The sequence below is a fragment of the Anomalospiza imberbis genome, chromosome 21, assembly GCF_031753505.1.
Source record: "Anomalospiza imberbis isolate Cuckoo-Finch-1a 21T00152 chromosome 21, ASM3175350v1, whole genome shotgun sequence".
NCBI classification, from domain to species: domain Eukaryota; kingdom Metazoa; phylum Chordata; class Aves; order Passeriformes; family Viduidae; genus Anomalospiza; species Anomalospiza imberbis.
The window spans coordinates 4,473,375-4,489,237 of record NC_089701.1 but is presented as its reverse complement, the minus strand read 5'-3'; the positions used below and the strand labels follow the sequence as shown (position 1 = coordinate 4,489,237).

The 15,863-nt window shown below is 42.6% G+C and overlaps 1 protein-coding gene across 15 annotated transcripts in view; it reads right to left on the bottom strand.

Moving 5' to 3' along the window:
* The window catches only part of RAPGEF1 (Rap guanine nucleotide exchange factor 1), an 84,707-nt gene that overhangs the window by 59,974 nt on the left and 8,870 nt on the right, over positions 1-15,863 (bottom strand). The gene's annotated exons all lie outside the window — the stretch shown is intronic.

Below are 15,863 nucleotides of genomic sequence, written 5' to 3'. Positions count from 1 at the left end.
AGTAAAACTGCTACCCAAGTTCAGTTTCCTGCAGAACACCAAAGCTGGCTTTGGGATTTCTTTTTGAACAAGATACTGTAATTTATTGATAAGCAGCAGACAGGACTTCTGCTGTGGTTTATCGCAAGCTGCTCCAGCAGACTGGTGCCATATCAACCCCCAAGCAGAAACACCAGCAATCACCAGCAAACCTTTGTGCAGCATCTGGCGAGTCTCTGGTAATTTCCCATCTAAGAACTGATTTTGCACAGCCCTGCAAGCCCCAGAGAACTGATGGGATTACAACACTGGTAACATGACTTGTAATTCCCCCAGTGCCAACAGCACTAGAACAAGAGACTCAAGTAGCCTCCTACACTAACATGAACAATGTGCTCCTTGCTCACTCTGTTCTACCCATGAAAGCCACCGAGGATGTTAACTAAACATTTTATTTTAAATGAAAAAAATAATCCAGCTACCAGGCATAGCATCTGCATTACTTCAGCAAACGGCTCCTAACACAGAAATTGCAACGGTTGAGAGGGAATCTGCTGAATTTCCCTGCTCACCAAACATGACTTAATATGGGGTCCGTGGGCATCCCCACTTGTCTAGCAGCTTTTGGAGGATATGGTCATGACAGTGATTCAGACATCTAAAAATAAAGCCCTGCAGGCACAAGTGCGTGCGCAGCACCTGAGTCACTCTGGGCTGCGAGGAGCCCGGGAGCCAAAGCTCATCTGTTTCATTGACACCACTGCCATGGCCAAGCAAAAAGCCTCACCACTGAGCTCTGCTTCAACTCCTTCTCCCCTTCTCTCATTTTCTCAAGCACGTTTAAGTTCTTCCCGAAAAACCTTTGCTGGGCTTGGGTTCAGTCTTGCAGCCGTCAGCTTTGAAAGTCAGAGCTGAAAGATTATAACCCAATGTTGCTGAAGCTGTTTATTCATCTCCAAGGTGACAGGATGTCGTCACAGGCACTCGGCAGGACAGCAAGCAGAAAGGCATTATTTCAGATGCTTTAGGGAAAAGCCTAATTGCTCACAACCTGGCCACAGGTTCAACAGCCGACAAACAAGGTTGTAAATGGAGCCTTGGCTTCTTGTCTGCCCAACAGCACCGGTTCTGAATGGGAAAAACTCAGCCGTCTTTCATCCTTGGAGAGTAACCTCTGCTCTCATTCATCAGGCAATGGAAAAAAAAAAAAAAAAAGAAAAAAGAGAAGCTGGCTTAGATATGCCTGACACAATTTCCAGTTGCTTTGGACATTACTAATTATAGTCATCTTTATTTTTGACCTCTGATTACAGACTCTTTGCACATTCAGTCTGAATGGCAAAGATAACCCCTCTTTTCTAGTAGGCTTGGGAGGAACCTTATACCCTGCCCAAAAGCCACCACCCACACTCATCCGAGCTGAGCACAAGAAATAAGATGAAAACATGGAAAGCATTTGCTTAAACATGCTCGGTTTTACTTCCTTCTTTAGCAAGTGCCACAGATCAAGGGCAGCAGTCCAGGTGAGAGTGTGATGTAAGCTCTTTTCCATGCATGTCCCGAGATGAGCTAACTGCTCCACACAGGAGCCTCGTTTCTCACTGTTCTGACTAGCACTGTATCCTCGGGGCTCAGATGCTGAAAAGTAGATATTCACTTCAGTAAGATTAAACATGTCTGCACAACTCCAGTGCACCATGCTGGGGGCTCACATCTCTGCACGAGAGAGAAAAATGAATTTCAGGAACCAAGCCAGCGCTATCTCCTAGAGGCAGTGCAATACCAGTGTAAACTTCCCTAATACTGCTTACTCAATAAAACAAGGCATCACAGGAGGGCTATGCAAATCCCTCAACTTTGAAGTACTGCTCTCCTGTTGCCCCAAAGGAGCAGCTCTCTATCTCCACACACCCAGACAAGTGTGTGTGTGTGAAGCGATACAGCGGCACCGCAGGTGTGAAATTTCTGATGTAATCAGGTCAGAAACTGCTTTGACATTATTGTTGTACCGCTCCATAAAGGGTTAAGGAGCTGCAGGCCATATCCTCAATTCCATACTCTGTTCTATACCTGATAGGATCTGCAACCAAACCACCAGCTTTATTGCCTGCCTACGGGCAGGAGAAAATATTAGTCTTCTATAAGCATGATTTGAAACATCAGTGCCTCCAGCAAGGGGAAACCGAGATGTTAATTGAACTGAGCAGCCCAGGAGGGAGCTCCCTCTTCCCTTCCTTAGCTGTAGGATTAGCATATCCCTACACCACCATGGCAGGAAACATGAAGTACCTTAGGGAGTCTAAGTGGGATGTCTGTCTTTCACTCTGCTGCACATAAACATGAAAGTTACTTTAACATTAAACAATTATTTGTGTCAGCTTTCTATTTTATCCAATATCCTCATGCCTGAATTAGAATCGCCTGCTTACACTGGTCTATGGACAACAGGTTTCAAGGTAAAGGCATACTGACACTAACACCTGCAGTTCTCCCCACTCTTTTTGGCAAATCCTGACTTTGAAAGATACAGAAGACTGAATTTCTGCAGCAGCAAACCCCAGCAGATTTGTACAAACATCAACAACAACATGAGGGGAGTCTGAAGGAATCCATACCACCTCCAACTCATCTCAGCCTACTGAAGACTTGAGGTTTCAGTAGCGGGAAACAGCCACTAGAATTTTACTCGTAAATTTGATTTTGAGGAAAAAGCAGCTATTCCCCAGCTGCTTCAGAATATTACTCAGCCTAATGCAGTGACAAGTCTGAAAACCCACTTAACAAGGGGATACCTGAGCCTGATATCTTTGGCACATCATTCTTTGCTGGCATATCTTGTATCACCCTATCTGTATTTAACAGTTACTGTCATCTTTAATGGAAATTCCCAAAAGGGGGTCCTACACAGAATCAGTTTCAATTTTTCGATGAAATTTCAGTTTGCTTACACTGGAAGCTGGCCTGAATTTCAAGAAGAAATACCTTCCACACTCATATACAGCCAAAGGGAACCCAGCTCAGGCTGGATTTCACCAAAAAACTAAAGCAGAACCTTATCTCAGCATCTCTTTACAATCTTGCTGAAACTATTCTCTTATCACAGAATAAATCTTGGTGAATTAATAGCTACTTCAGTGATGTTTTTACCAACAGCCCCTTTCCTGATCATATCCCATCCCATTCAGGGCATGGCATTGGGTTTCAAAAGTGACATCTTGCTCACGAGCCAGCCATGAAGACACGAATGCATTGAAAGACCATGACCCACTCCAAGAAAAAAGCCATGTTTTAAAAGCCAGAGCCCAGATTCTGTGGCAGAGAGACCTTGGGATTCTATAAATAAGAAATAATTTTGTATTTCTATTTAATTTGGTTTTGACAAAACAGCAAACCCACAACTGCCAAAGCCATTTAAGTCTGTGCAACACAACGTGCGACTCTGTGGCGATCCTGCCATCAGCCCTGAAAGGTGAATCAATACTAATTTCAGTTTGTGGTCTGTTGAGCAATACTTTGGAGCTTTAGGAGGTCTGTTTGGAAAACAGCAGCCAGTTTGTAACAGGAAACTTCAGCTCCACGAGGCCTGGAGCCATGTGGCGCAGGGTCAGGCCAGGCTCTGCTCCATGGCCTCCGGAGAGCACGGCCCTTCGGTCAGGCCAAGCCTGGTGCCCTGTCAAAGCTTCACTGTGATTAACTTTATGCTCCTTCACTGTGAAAAACAGGCAATAACCCAGTGATTTGTGCAGTGCATTCAGTATGTCACACAGCTGAGCTCAGAGAGACATCAAGAGATGTTTATAGAAATACCTGTGGTACTGTTACTGGAAGGGCGAACACCTCCCACATCTTCTGGGATCTATATTACCAACTGGTAATGCACAACCTGCCCACAAAAGCTTCACCCCAACTGGATTTTGAGTCTTCACCAGGATCCAGCCAATGACTACAAAAATTACACTGCAGTAAAGCAACAAGAAACACTAGAAACCATCTTTCTTGTAAAAAACAACCACCTATAATGTTGCAAGCAGAGAACTGATCCATGTTTATTAATATCACTTTGAAGTATAAGAATCTAGCACTGAGCTTTCAGTCAGTGTCAGTGTAGTAAAAAAGCATCTTTTTTTTTTTCTGCTCAGTGGAAACAACCTTGTGTTGTGGGGAAGGGGCTTGGGAGAATCAGACACTGCAGTCATTGACTGCAGGACCTCCATGAACATCTGCTCCACCCAAGGACCACTCTCCCACAACGCCCTGCACGACTTCACAAGATTTGCAATGTGAGCTTGGACTTCATTTATTTTAGCACATGTTTTCAGGAAACTTCCCTTGCCTTTCTACCCTCTTTACAAATTTACACAGCAAGCTCACTTTGCCTCCCTCCCCAGACAAACACATACATTTTGCCTTTTTTCTCTTCTGTGTACTCATGAACTCTGAAGCTCAGCAAATAAACTCTCAGCTACATCCACTTCTAAACTGCTGATTTCTGTAGAGGAATGACAGATGGAAGAGAGCTCTCCTGCTTCATTTTTGGCAACTCTACAGCCAGAAGTCTGAACACACTCAATGTGCCCTCATTCCTCATTAACCTGAGAGCCACTTATGTATCTACTGCAAAGAGCGCAGAACTGGAATATGGCTGAAACAAAATTTGAAAAAGGCGGTAGGTTTGGGAAAAGCTGCTTCATTAAAATGTATTGAAACTCCTAAGTCCATCTGCAAAAGGCTCCTGCAGCTTTGCATGACTTTAACCAGTACCGTTGCCATGTCTGTCCTGATATGACACACCAGCCATAGGTATAAAACAACTCTCAAGGCTTGATTAATGCTATTTGATAAAAAACCAACACTATATATAGCAGTCACAATCATAATTATGAAACTGAACCCATATGGGAACTTTGAAAGATGGCCCTCACAGAAGATACTTTCAACAGGGATTCAAATCACTTATAAAAATAGAGAATTTAAAAATATATAGAAAATACTTCTTCAAGTAAAGTCAAGTAAATTTGCTATTTGTTGGCAGAAAACAGGTGAAGAGCTGAGCTGGTTTTCTGGCAATTGTACAAATCTACTTTTAGGGAAATCGCTTCAAACTATAACACACCAGAATTTATCATGATAAAACAGGCAACATTCAAAACCACAAGAACCCTGTAGCTCAGACTTTATGAGAGGGCTTCTCCATCCTGGAAAGGTAGCTTAAATCAAGGTGAAAGTTGGAAACTCACACATATTATTCCAAATTAACTCTCGACATAGTTTTATTTTGGAGTATGACTGTCCACTTGCAGAATGAATTTAGCTAATTAAAAGGCAAAAGGGCAATATTTAGAGATGGTTCTCGTATATATGGGAAGTTGTTTCTCAAAGATAAAGTCAAGCTTTGTTGAACAGAAGTAGATAACAAACCTCAAAAGAAGAGATTTTTCTGATATGAACTGTCATTTTTTTTATTTAAAAGACATTCCTGTGTTATAAGAAATCAGGACATAACCTCAACATTTTCCATTGTAAAGCAGAAATCCCTGTTTTGTGCTCTCCTGTTAAGAAGTGGGTCTGCATTTGCAAAACAACCCAACAAAGAAGTGCCAGCTCCACTGAAATATTTTGTCATTCAGGAACTCATGGCAGGGAAAGTTAGCTCCAGACCCAGCAGCAAAGCTCTAGGCTTACATTTGATCCATAGTCTAAACAAAGCCTGACCTAGCACCAAACAGGCAGCTGGTTTGCACATAGAAAAGTGTAGAATGTTACTTTTGCCCCTTTAGTGAGAAAACTGCCATCTCTGTGCCTCCAAACTGACCGTGTGATGGTTTTTCATTTTACAAGCCAGAAATTCATGGCACAATTTGATGAGGTGGGGATTCAGAGCAGGTGACAGCGTCAGTGACGTGAAAAGCTCATGCAGAACAGATGCAAAAACACATCACCATTGGCAGATGACCTACCTGGGTGATGGCAGCTCAACTCCTGAAGTCACCAGGAGCAGCTTCAAAGGACAAATGGAATAATTGTGATCCTGAAGCCACATAATATTTCTATAATGGGCTTGAAACACGCTGCCAGTCACAGGCAGCACACAGTAAAGGGTTTGGCAAAGCTGCCCAAGCAATAAGCAGGTTGCTGCGAAAGAAATGACCAATGCTCACAGCAAATGACCCAGCAGAACCAATCTCACCACCCCTAACGAGCTCTCCAGACGTAACAGCACGAATGCTTACAGTCACTTTCAGTATTTCAAACCAAGAAATTGCTCCCTCATATTCTTAATTACCTCCCACAGCAAGACAGACAGGGATTTGGAGCCTCCATAAATTCTCAGTAGTAGAGAAATCAACCCATTAATTTTCTAAAATTAAGGCTACTAGTTTTATTTTATAAAATTACTAGCCAAACCAGAGTCCAATAATGAGATTATCTATTTGGAAATAATATTCTGCTTGGAGGAAAGAAAGAAACATTGTTTTCCTCTCTAATACCCCTAAATCACTGTATTTACAGACTACAGCTAGGGGACTCAGGGCCAATCTACTGATAGGATTTCTCTTCTATTTGCTCCGTGTCAGCATCTGCTCTCTTCATGTGAAAACAAAAAGCTGTCCAAGGAGATTATGGCACTTTCACACCCTGGATCACCAGGTCCCAAAGAGTCTGCCTAGTTCAGCTCATTAGGAGCACACCACACTTTGCATTTCCTACTACTTTAATAATATAAGTGTTTAGTGAATATAGGATAACAATGGTAAAGCAGCTCTTGTTCAACTTCAAACAAATATAAGACACTTCTTTATTAAAAAAGCCGAAGTCACATGCTCCAAGGCTCCTTCCTCAAAGTGATCATGGGCATAATAATGTGAACACCAATAAGTACAATCAAAGTACATCCTCCTCTCCCTAGACATGTTCCTACTGTTCAATTACACTGTGGCAGACATGGCTTATTAAAGGATTTTCACACACCTAAGGAGCCATGTCTGGCAGTGATTTCTTTATTTATTTAAATAAACATTTTACACCTATATTTACATAGTGCTTTTAAAGAGAACCTCCGAAAAAACATCAAAAACCATTCAGCTCCAGGGTAAAAGGTAACAGTCAAACATGAGAACAATCACAAGGAAGAAGAGAAATTAAAGTCCAGAAAAAAAGAGCAAATAACATGGATTTGAAAGCTTGCTAGGGGCTATGCGGGGCTATACAGAGCCCACTTATCACAGGTAAGAATTCAGATTGAATTTTGGAAGTCTAATCTGAAATACAGAGAGACATAATGTTCCTGGGGATAAACAGCTCCAGAGAGCATCAGCATTACAGGAGGCTTCTTCTGCCGAATTACCACCACTCTTTCTTGAATTCACACCTCCTGGTTGTGTATTAACACAACAATCTTGTATTATATTAACCTCAGTCAATCATTTTTCCTCCACAGAGGCACAGGCCAGGAAAGGAATTTCAGAGTTCAAGCCCATTCTCTTGCTGGATCATAAAAATCCCAGCATTACTGTATCACACAAAAGGTCTCCCACTGGGACTTGATGCAAAACAAGGAAAACCAAAACAAGGAAACAAAGCCAACAAGGAGAAATCCTTAAACAAAGAAAGAAAATCTTTGAAATCATTGGCCCATCCAATTAAGTGTTGTTAATTCATAATGATCTTGATTCCAATTGCTAGTTGGAAATTTTCAACGTAGTATGTGTCACTTTATTTAAAAAACACGACCTACATTTGAATTTCTGAGTAAGAGCACAGACGTACACAACGCTTTGCATGCTAAAGATGTGGCTTTATACATTCACACGGATTTCACACGTTCCCATCTTTTGAACAGCAAATCTGTTCTGACTCTGCCCATTGTTACGGGATCTAAAAAATCCAGAGCCACAGAGAGCACCTGACCTGGGAGTTCTGATAAAAACCAGGCTATTGCAGAGAGACAGCAGGAAAAAAGAGGCCGCTCCTCGTCAGTCAGACGCTCTTTAATGCTCTTTAATCAGGTTGAAACGCTTGGCTGTGGAGAGGGGGGTTCAATCTCTCCAATCCACATTCCCATCGCTCATGCTGCTTTCTTAATTAGCAGCAAGTGGACAACAGCTGTCAGTAGCCTGGAGGCCAGAAAGTTATCAGCAAAAAGGGAGAGAGACACAGGACGGGGCTGTTAAATGCACCAGTGGTCAATACAGGCAAAGAGATCCACCCATAGCCAACATGGAACGCTTTGGGTTGGAAGGGATCATCTCGTTCCAATGGGTTTGGGTTGGAAGGGATCATCTCGTGCCATGGACACAGCCTCATCCACTGACACTGAGAGGATGCTCTTCCTGCTGGCTTTAGTCTGGTTATTTCAACATATGACTAACTGTCATTCAGGGGGTTTTTTTGGTTTTCTTTTTTTCTTTTTTTTTAGTATTCCCGTAACAGGAAAATTTAAACTGAGAATAGAAGGAAATGGGAAGGCCATCCTAATGTCTTGATGAAAATACATGGGGGGTCAGTTCAAAGGCACAGCAGAATAAAGGCTTCAAGATTGTTCCAGAGATTTTAGGCATAAAAGTTGAAGCACAGGAGAGAGGGGGCAGAAAGGATGCTTTACTTAAACAGTAGACAGAAACCTCAGCAGAAGAAACTTAATCTAGAAGCCCTAACCTTAACGAGCACAGAAGAAGACTCAGTCATTATTGTCTGTGTATTAAATCCTGTAAGCCCAAGTCACTGGTCTTGACCTTACTGTACCACGTCTTAGACTAAAGTGGGTCAAAAAGAAAATTCATTCCCAAAGAGGTGATACCCTCTGGTCAAACCATGTGCTTATCTTGTAACACAACTCACTGACTGTCTGGATGATCAAGAAATAAAGTAATTGCTTCCCTGTTGGATGTCCTGATTACTGTCATTTGTGGCAATAGGGAATTCAATGCAATTGCAGGCAATAAAATGTATTATTAAAATTCCCCACTGCCCATTTGTTACTGATAAATTGTCATCACCCCAATTTCTTCAGAAAAGCCAGGCTTCTTTTGAATTTGGCTTTATTCTACCCAGAAAGCAGAGATTTGGAGCAATTTTCTGGGGCCTGGCTGGCAGTTCTGCCAGTTCTAAATATATCCCAGCTTTCTGAGCTTGAACCTATGCAAGGGAAGCTGGGAAGAAGATGGAAGTATTTCCCCAAGCTGCCAGTAGACTAGCAAGACATCTAAAAGCCCTCATCAAATTAAGTGCTTAATTACAATTCAGACTTTGAGACTCTGGAAATTAGGATAATCTTCTGGGAAATTTAGCAGTCTCCCACAAAAGAAATTGCAACATACAAGCCAAAAAAAGCAGAGAGCTTGGAGAATGTTATCCCATCAAATCACACCTTGTGCTAGATTCCTCACCCTAATTCCTGAGGAATACAAAGTGAGATCCACAACTTAATTTCAGGTTCTTGAGCCATTGGGAAAGATGAGGATCAACGTTTAGGAGGCTAAATCGGGAAAAGCAGTCTCATGTAAAAAGCTGAGAAATGTTTGTTGCGTTGATGGAGAGCTGCCTGTGAAGGGATCTTCTCTCACTTGACTTCATGACAGACTGTGAGGCAAGGCTACAAAGGGCATGGCTTGGAGAAGGTCTCGACACAGTCACTGGAACAGCCACCAAAATTTTGGCAGCACAGCAATGGCTGCAGGCTTGCCAGCTCCATTCCTCTAGGTGGCATGATCTGTGCACGCATCACCTGGATCTTCCCACGTGGAGAGATGTCACCACTACACAGCACTACGTCTGCCACTCTCACTGCCTAGTGACATCCCTAAATGCATGAACTAACAACCCACTCACAGGCTAAACAGCTCCAGTGATGACTGAAAAGCCCACAGGAGCTCCTGGAGAAGCAGAGATCATCTGACCACAGTACCAAGTGGAACCACAGCAGAAAATGAAAGGAGGGCAGGAGTTGTACTCACTGTCCTTACCTCACTACAGACAGAACTTTCCATCACCACCCATCATGAACTCAGAGGTACAGAAGAAATGTTTGCACAATGCTCTAAAAGTGTAAAGCTCCAGGTGAACACTAAGCATTACACATTTTCCTTTTTGATTCATGAAATTATTGCAAGGGAAATGAAATCTTGATCTCAAAATCAGCCGGAACATCCCACACTTCCCATTGTTACCACTCTTATGAGCCATCACCCCAGAATCACATTTAGCAGCAAGAGGAGCTCTGCTGCTTGGGCAAGATGTGTAAAGATGTTCTTCTGCTCTGACACATGTACCACTGCTTGCTGGCACATCCCTGTACATCTCCAGGACAACGCTGCTGAGTCAAAACCTTGTGACACAGAGGATGCACTACGAGCAACATGAGTGTTACCATCCAAAAAACCTGCAAACTAAGAGAAACAAAGGGGAGAGATAGCTGACAGAGAGGAAATCATATCCTCGTATCAAAGACAACAAGAGACAAAACAAAATGAAAAGCAATTCAAACCCAGAGCTCAAATGGAGAATGAAGGAAGTGACTGAACTCGGGCTGGAGGTATCTCAGAAGCTGAGCTATGACACTGGGGTCACTTGGATAATGCAGAAGTTCTAGAGGAGAGGGTGTTTCCCATCAGCAGCTTATCTCTGCACACTCAGCTTCCAGACAGGTTCACATCTGGAGCACTCAATGAGCAACGAGCATTTGCTCATTGTTTTTTCTGTGAGCCAAAGGTCAGCAGTGCTGCTACAACCTCCCATACCCTGGATGAGCCCTCTGGAGCCTGCTGCTCACACCTGGTACTGATCAGAGGGGTCTGGACCAAAATCAGAATTTATTTTTCCAGAAAATGTCAGCTACAGAAATTCACAAAAACGTTCATTAATTCAAAACAAACCTTTTGGCGGAAAGCTATAGAATTCTATATATAATCTCATCAGAAGTCAGCTCTGTGATTAAAACCAGAGAATATAATAAAAGAAGTCCCAACTTGCTCATCACTTGCATTTCCAGTGAGTGCCTGGCCTAACACAGGTCCTGGCAGAAACCCAGGCTAGGTCACAGGGTGCTACAATGCCAGAGAATGCTCAAAGCCATGCAGCCAGCAGAGATGCCTACCTGCAGAAACAGAAACTGCTGCATTAACTCAACATGGAATAAATCAATTAAATTTGTACCCTGGAGCAAGAGTGTGGGGAGTGTCCAGACAAGCCTTAACAAATATTAACTAGCCTGAAGCTAAATACCTCTCTGTAAACTGTCCTACAGACTTTGATACCCTAAGAACCAGAATTTTTTTTTTTCCCAATATAAAATTCCAGGCTAGTGAAAATATGAAAGCAGTTCTTCATACAGCTTAACTAGACTGATCATTTAAGCTCGAGCTGCTTCCTAGAGATATTAGGGCTTTCACAAGATTTTTTCTGTGGCTTACTCATAATGAACAGCTGCTCTGGCAACTGCTGGAGTCAGCAGGTACTTCCTGCCCTGAAAAATAGTCATCAATATATCTCAGTACAGAAAATCATACTCTCTTTAAAACAATTCATGATAGGGTTTAGATACCAACTGGCTCCACGACAAGGACACTCCCTTAAACAATGGTTACACCCTGTATACAGCTGAAAATGAAATAGCTGAAAAGGAAGACATTTCACACAAGTTCCCAGGGTAAAACACATCTGAGAAGCACTGGTCTGGGACTGACATTGTTCTATTGAAAGAATAAATATCTCAGTCCAAATCGTATTTCCTTCACCACCTTCCCAGACTTGCACAAGGAGAAAATCTTTCTGAGCTTTCCTTTTATACTTCTGGTGCTCTCTGACAGAATGAAAACCCAGCATAGGTTAATAAATTAGAAGTGCTGCAGATTATGATTTGCCCTTTTGTTAACATCACTGGTAGCACCAGCGAGCCTGTTTGCCAGCCTAGGAGAGGTCTAAAACTCTTTCAGTGTTGACTTTAAGCTGAATACAAATATTGAGTGAGCTGCCTGTACACGGAGTCCTCAACCACAGCAATCTCCTCGCATAGCAATGCTGCTTACAATGCTGCCAGTGAGCCAGGGTGTCAAAACAAACATCATTGTATTAATTGCATCTGTTGATGAACCAGCCCAAGAACAGCCTTGTTTAAATCACTGGCTTTGTAAGACAGTACTGAAATGTTACTGTGAGTGTTGAGATGGATGAGTCAACAGACAAAATACAAAAGCATTTGTAAAGAGAGTCTCGCTGGAGTAATTTGAAAAGCTGCACAGCCACACAAAATGATAGCTTTTATTGACATAGCTTGTTCATAATAGTCCTTAACCTAGTTATAAGTTTCAGTTTTGTTTTCTGCAGCCTTTTCAGTCAAGGACAGGCAAACTCACAAGTACTGCTACCTTTGCAAAGGTGAAAGATCAGTAGACACATAACCAATCTGAAAATAGTTCAAGAAGTCATGTCAGATACTAATCCTCACTTGGGGAGATACAAATGGCTCTTCCCTGTATTTTGGAAGCTTTCCTTGACCTTGTGGAGTAAAAGACCTCTCAAACTACCAGGTAAATATAACACTGGGGCTCAGGGTCAGCTCAAGGCAGGAAGCACGGGCCACACATCCCCAGCCAGCCATTCCTCCTGGTCTTACTCGGCTGAAATCATCTCTGCAGTGTCACATAAGGTCAGGAGATTCAGGTTACTGAAAGAATGACATTTTAAACCTGATCTCTCTCCCTCTCTCATCCAAAACCATCTGCAACTCATCTTTTAAGGCAGAGATTATTCATTCTGGGGGAATTATCCACTAATCAGTTTTTATCTCCAAACGAGGTCCTCACGCTTGCAGCTAGGTCTGTATTTTAAAAAGCTAGATGTGTTTAAAAAACCTGGCAGAGGTTTAGGTTCCTTCCACTCTCAGAGCAGTCTCCCACTGGACAGATTTTAAAATGCAGTGCATGGCAGCTCCATGTGCTAAGAAAACCAGCCCCAATTTACCAGCCAACAGCACGTGCCAAGGTAGGTACAGAGGTACAAAGCAAGGCTCCAGTTAGGAGTCACCTTTACTGGGCTGGGGGTAGTTCTTTACACCTTCATGCCCAGGGAACTGCTGTGTGAGCTTTCACACCACCCTGATTTTCTGAAGTAGGACAGAAGTAAGCAAAACCACACTGCACAATAGGAGAAGGAGACAAGGACTCTGGTATTTCCACCCAAACCACATGCACAGAGAGAGGTCAGCACAGAGCTCTGGCTCTCAGCACACTTGCTCACTAGCTTGGCTGCTACTCCCTTTGATATTTGTCACAGCCAAGTGTGAAACTCAAGAGAAGCACGTGGTCAAGTGAGTCAGACCCCTGCATTCTGCAAGTGCTTCTCCCCTACTTATTATAGCTCATCCTTCAGCTCTGCCCTGGCACACCAAAGCATTTTCTATCCACTACTCAGACAGCAGTTCCTCCAGTTCCTTCCACTCACCAGCACGAAATTCATGTCCATCACCTCCCAGAGGTGACATCCCTGTTCTGTAGGGCCTTCCAAATAAGATGTGCTCTTCATCTGCAATTACCATGCAAAAATACCCCCACAGAAACCCAGGTAGATAAACTGCCTCCTGCATTTCACCCAGAGGCCAAGGTAATTACTGCAGAACTTGCAGTTTGCATCAGTAAACACAGCAATGTAATAGTTTTGGGTTATCCGATTTTCAATTTTGAGGACTATGTTAAAACAAAACCAAAGCCAAACCAAAACCAAACCAAACCAAACTCACCCAGATTTCTCCTGACAAGCAAGTTGTTAAACTGGCCCAAAATCATATTTTACCAACTGCAAAAGAGAAATTCTGGAGATTCTTCAGCTGGTATGAATCAGGATAAAAGGCATTTCACAGCTGTAGAAGTGAGACTATTTCAGGAAAAAGAGATGTTTTTAATTCCCTCTAGTTCATTTAATAAATTCTAAACATCATAGCTTAAAATAATCCTGACAGACAAAGCAGGCCAGACCTTCTTATCCAACGGAGTACAACTCTGCACTCAATGCCTCAAAACTATTCTCTACCCTCTCCTGGGTAAAATAGCAGGGATGGAGGGAAAGAAACTATTTAGACTGAAGAGCAGAAACCTCTACTCAGACCCATTTGTTTTACTCTGCAAGTATTGACAGATGAGTAATGAAAACTTTGCTGCAGACACAGACTGTTCTTCAAGGCAGCATCAGTTAATAAACCACAACCACAGCTGCAAAAATATTAAGGAATTTAAGTAAATGACTCCTTCAAGGGCAAAGGATTGCAGGAGGAGCCAGCTTTTGTGCTTTGTTATCATCCCAAAGGTTAAGATCAGAGCATGCAGCATGAACACAAACCAGTGTTACTGTTTTGGACATAAAAGCTTTGAATAACAATTTCATTAAATGTATACAACTGGGTACTAATATTTCTAGTATGACTCTTTTCCATTATGATAATAATTGAAACTTAATATACTATGTTGCCAAAGCTTTTAGATGTGAATTATCTCATCTAAAAAGAATTAAATGGTAAAAACAAATTAACAGTAATAATAAAACTAACAGCCTGTTAGCTGTCAGAACCACAGGAAGCTGGAAGAGACCTTCAAGATGATCTGATCCAACTGTCAGCCATAATCTCCCCAAAAGCCACATCCAGACATCTCCTGAACACTTCCAGAGACAGCGACTCCACCACTTTTCTGGGCAACTTATTCCAAGGCCTGACCCTTCTTTCAGTGAAAAATCTGAGCCTTCTCACAGGACAAGCCATAGCACTGGCCCGGTAGCATGGCTGAGAAGGTTTTGCAGGCATTACAGACCTGGATCAGGATGCTGACCCACAGCCACGTTAACAGCTCATGCCATGCATGATTTCAGAATTCAGAATGATTTCAGAAGCAGCTGTGCCCACAGTGGATGGGGGAATTTTTTGGTGACGTTACCAATGGAGCTCCAACAGAGTGGATAAACCAATGGCTCTAACCTCAGGTACAATTATTTATACCAGTCCCAAGTCCTCACAGAGCTTGAGAAGTATCCAAATAGTGACATGGGCAATCAACAACCTGCCAATATCCTTTTTATTGTTACTCACACTCTTACACACCTTGTGGCCAAAAGACCCTCAGGATTTATAGATAAATTCTTCTGCCTAAGGCAAAAGAGGGTTTGGAGCTTGCACTTGGCACTCACCAGGCTGGCAGCCAAATGGAAGCTCAGGGAAATTCTCCTGGGTATCCCTTGTGGTGCACCTGATGTCCCCAGGGAGCCCTCTGAGTGTTACAGTGAAACACACACCTCACATTTGAGGTCTAATGAAGCAGGTTGTATTTCAGGATAAAATCTAAGAATAAGTGCTGCCAATGAATATTCAGGGAATTTATACAAGTGCTTCCACCCAAGACACACAGGAACAAAGCCATCTTTGTTTAAAGGCTACCTGGAAATAAGCACAGAGAGTTAACAAGAACCAAATTCTCTCCTGGCATGGTTTTTAAGTGTTTCTTTGCCCTGCAATTGTTACCAGCCTTTTATTGGCAAACCACCCTTCACTGCCCTCGACTGGCTCCTCTGAACTGCCTCCAAAACACACATATTTGCTTTTTTCCCCCCAAAGATTTTGCTTTTCCTTGGCATTCCCCATTCCAGGCCGTTCACAAGTCATGTTTGCCAAATGGCTAGAAGCATGGGACAGCTACATTTTCAATTCTGCCATAATGAAGGCCCTATTTGAAGCTTCTCTGATCTCCTCAGCCTTCTTCAGAAAATGTGCAGAAATTTAAATAAATTTTAATATCCATTCCTCCACAAAGTTTGACAGAAGTTGGCCAGTAAGTCCAAGAGTTGTAATAGAGGATGGATGAGCTATCACAGCTGCCTTATGTAAGGATGTTACAGATTAAGGAAGA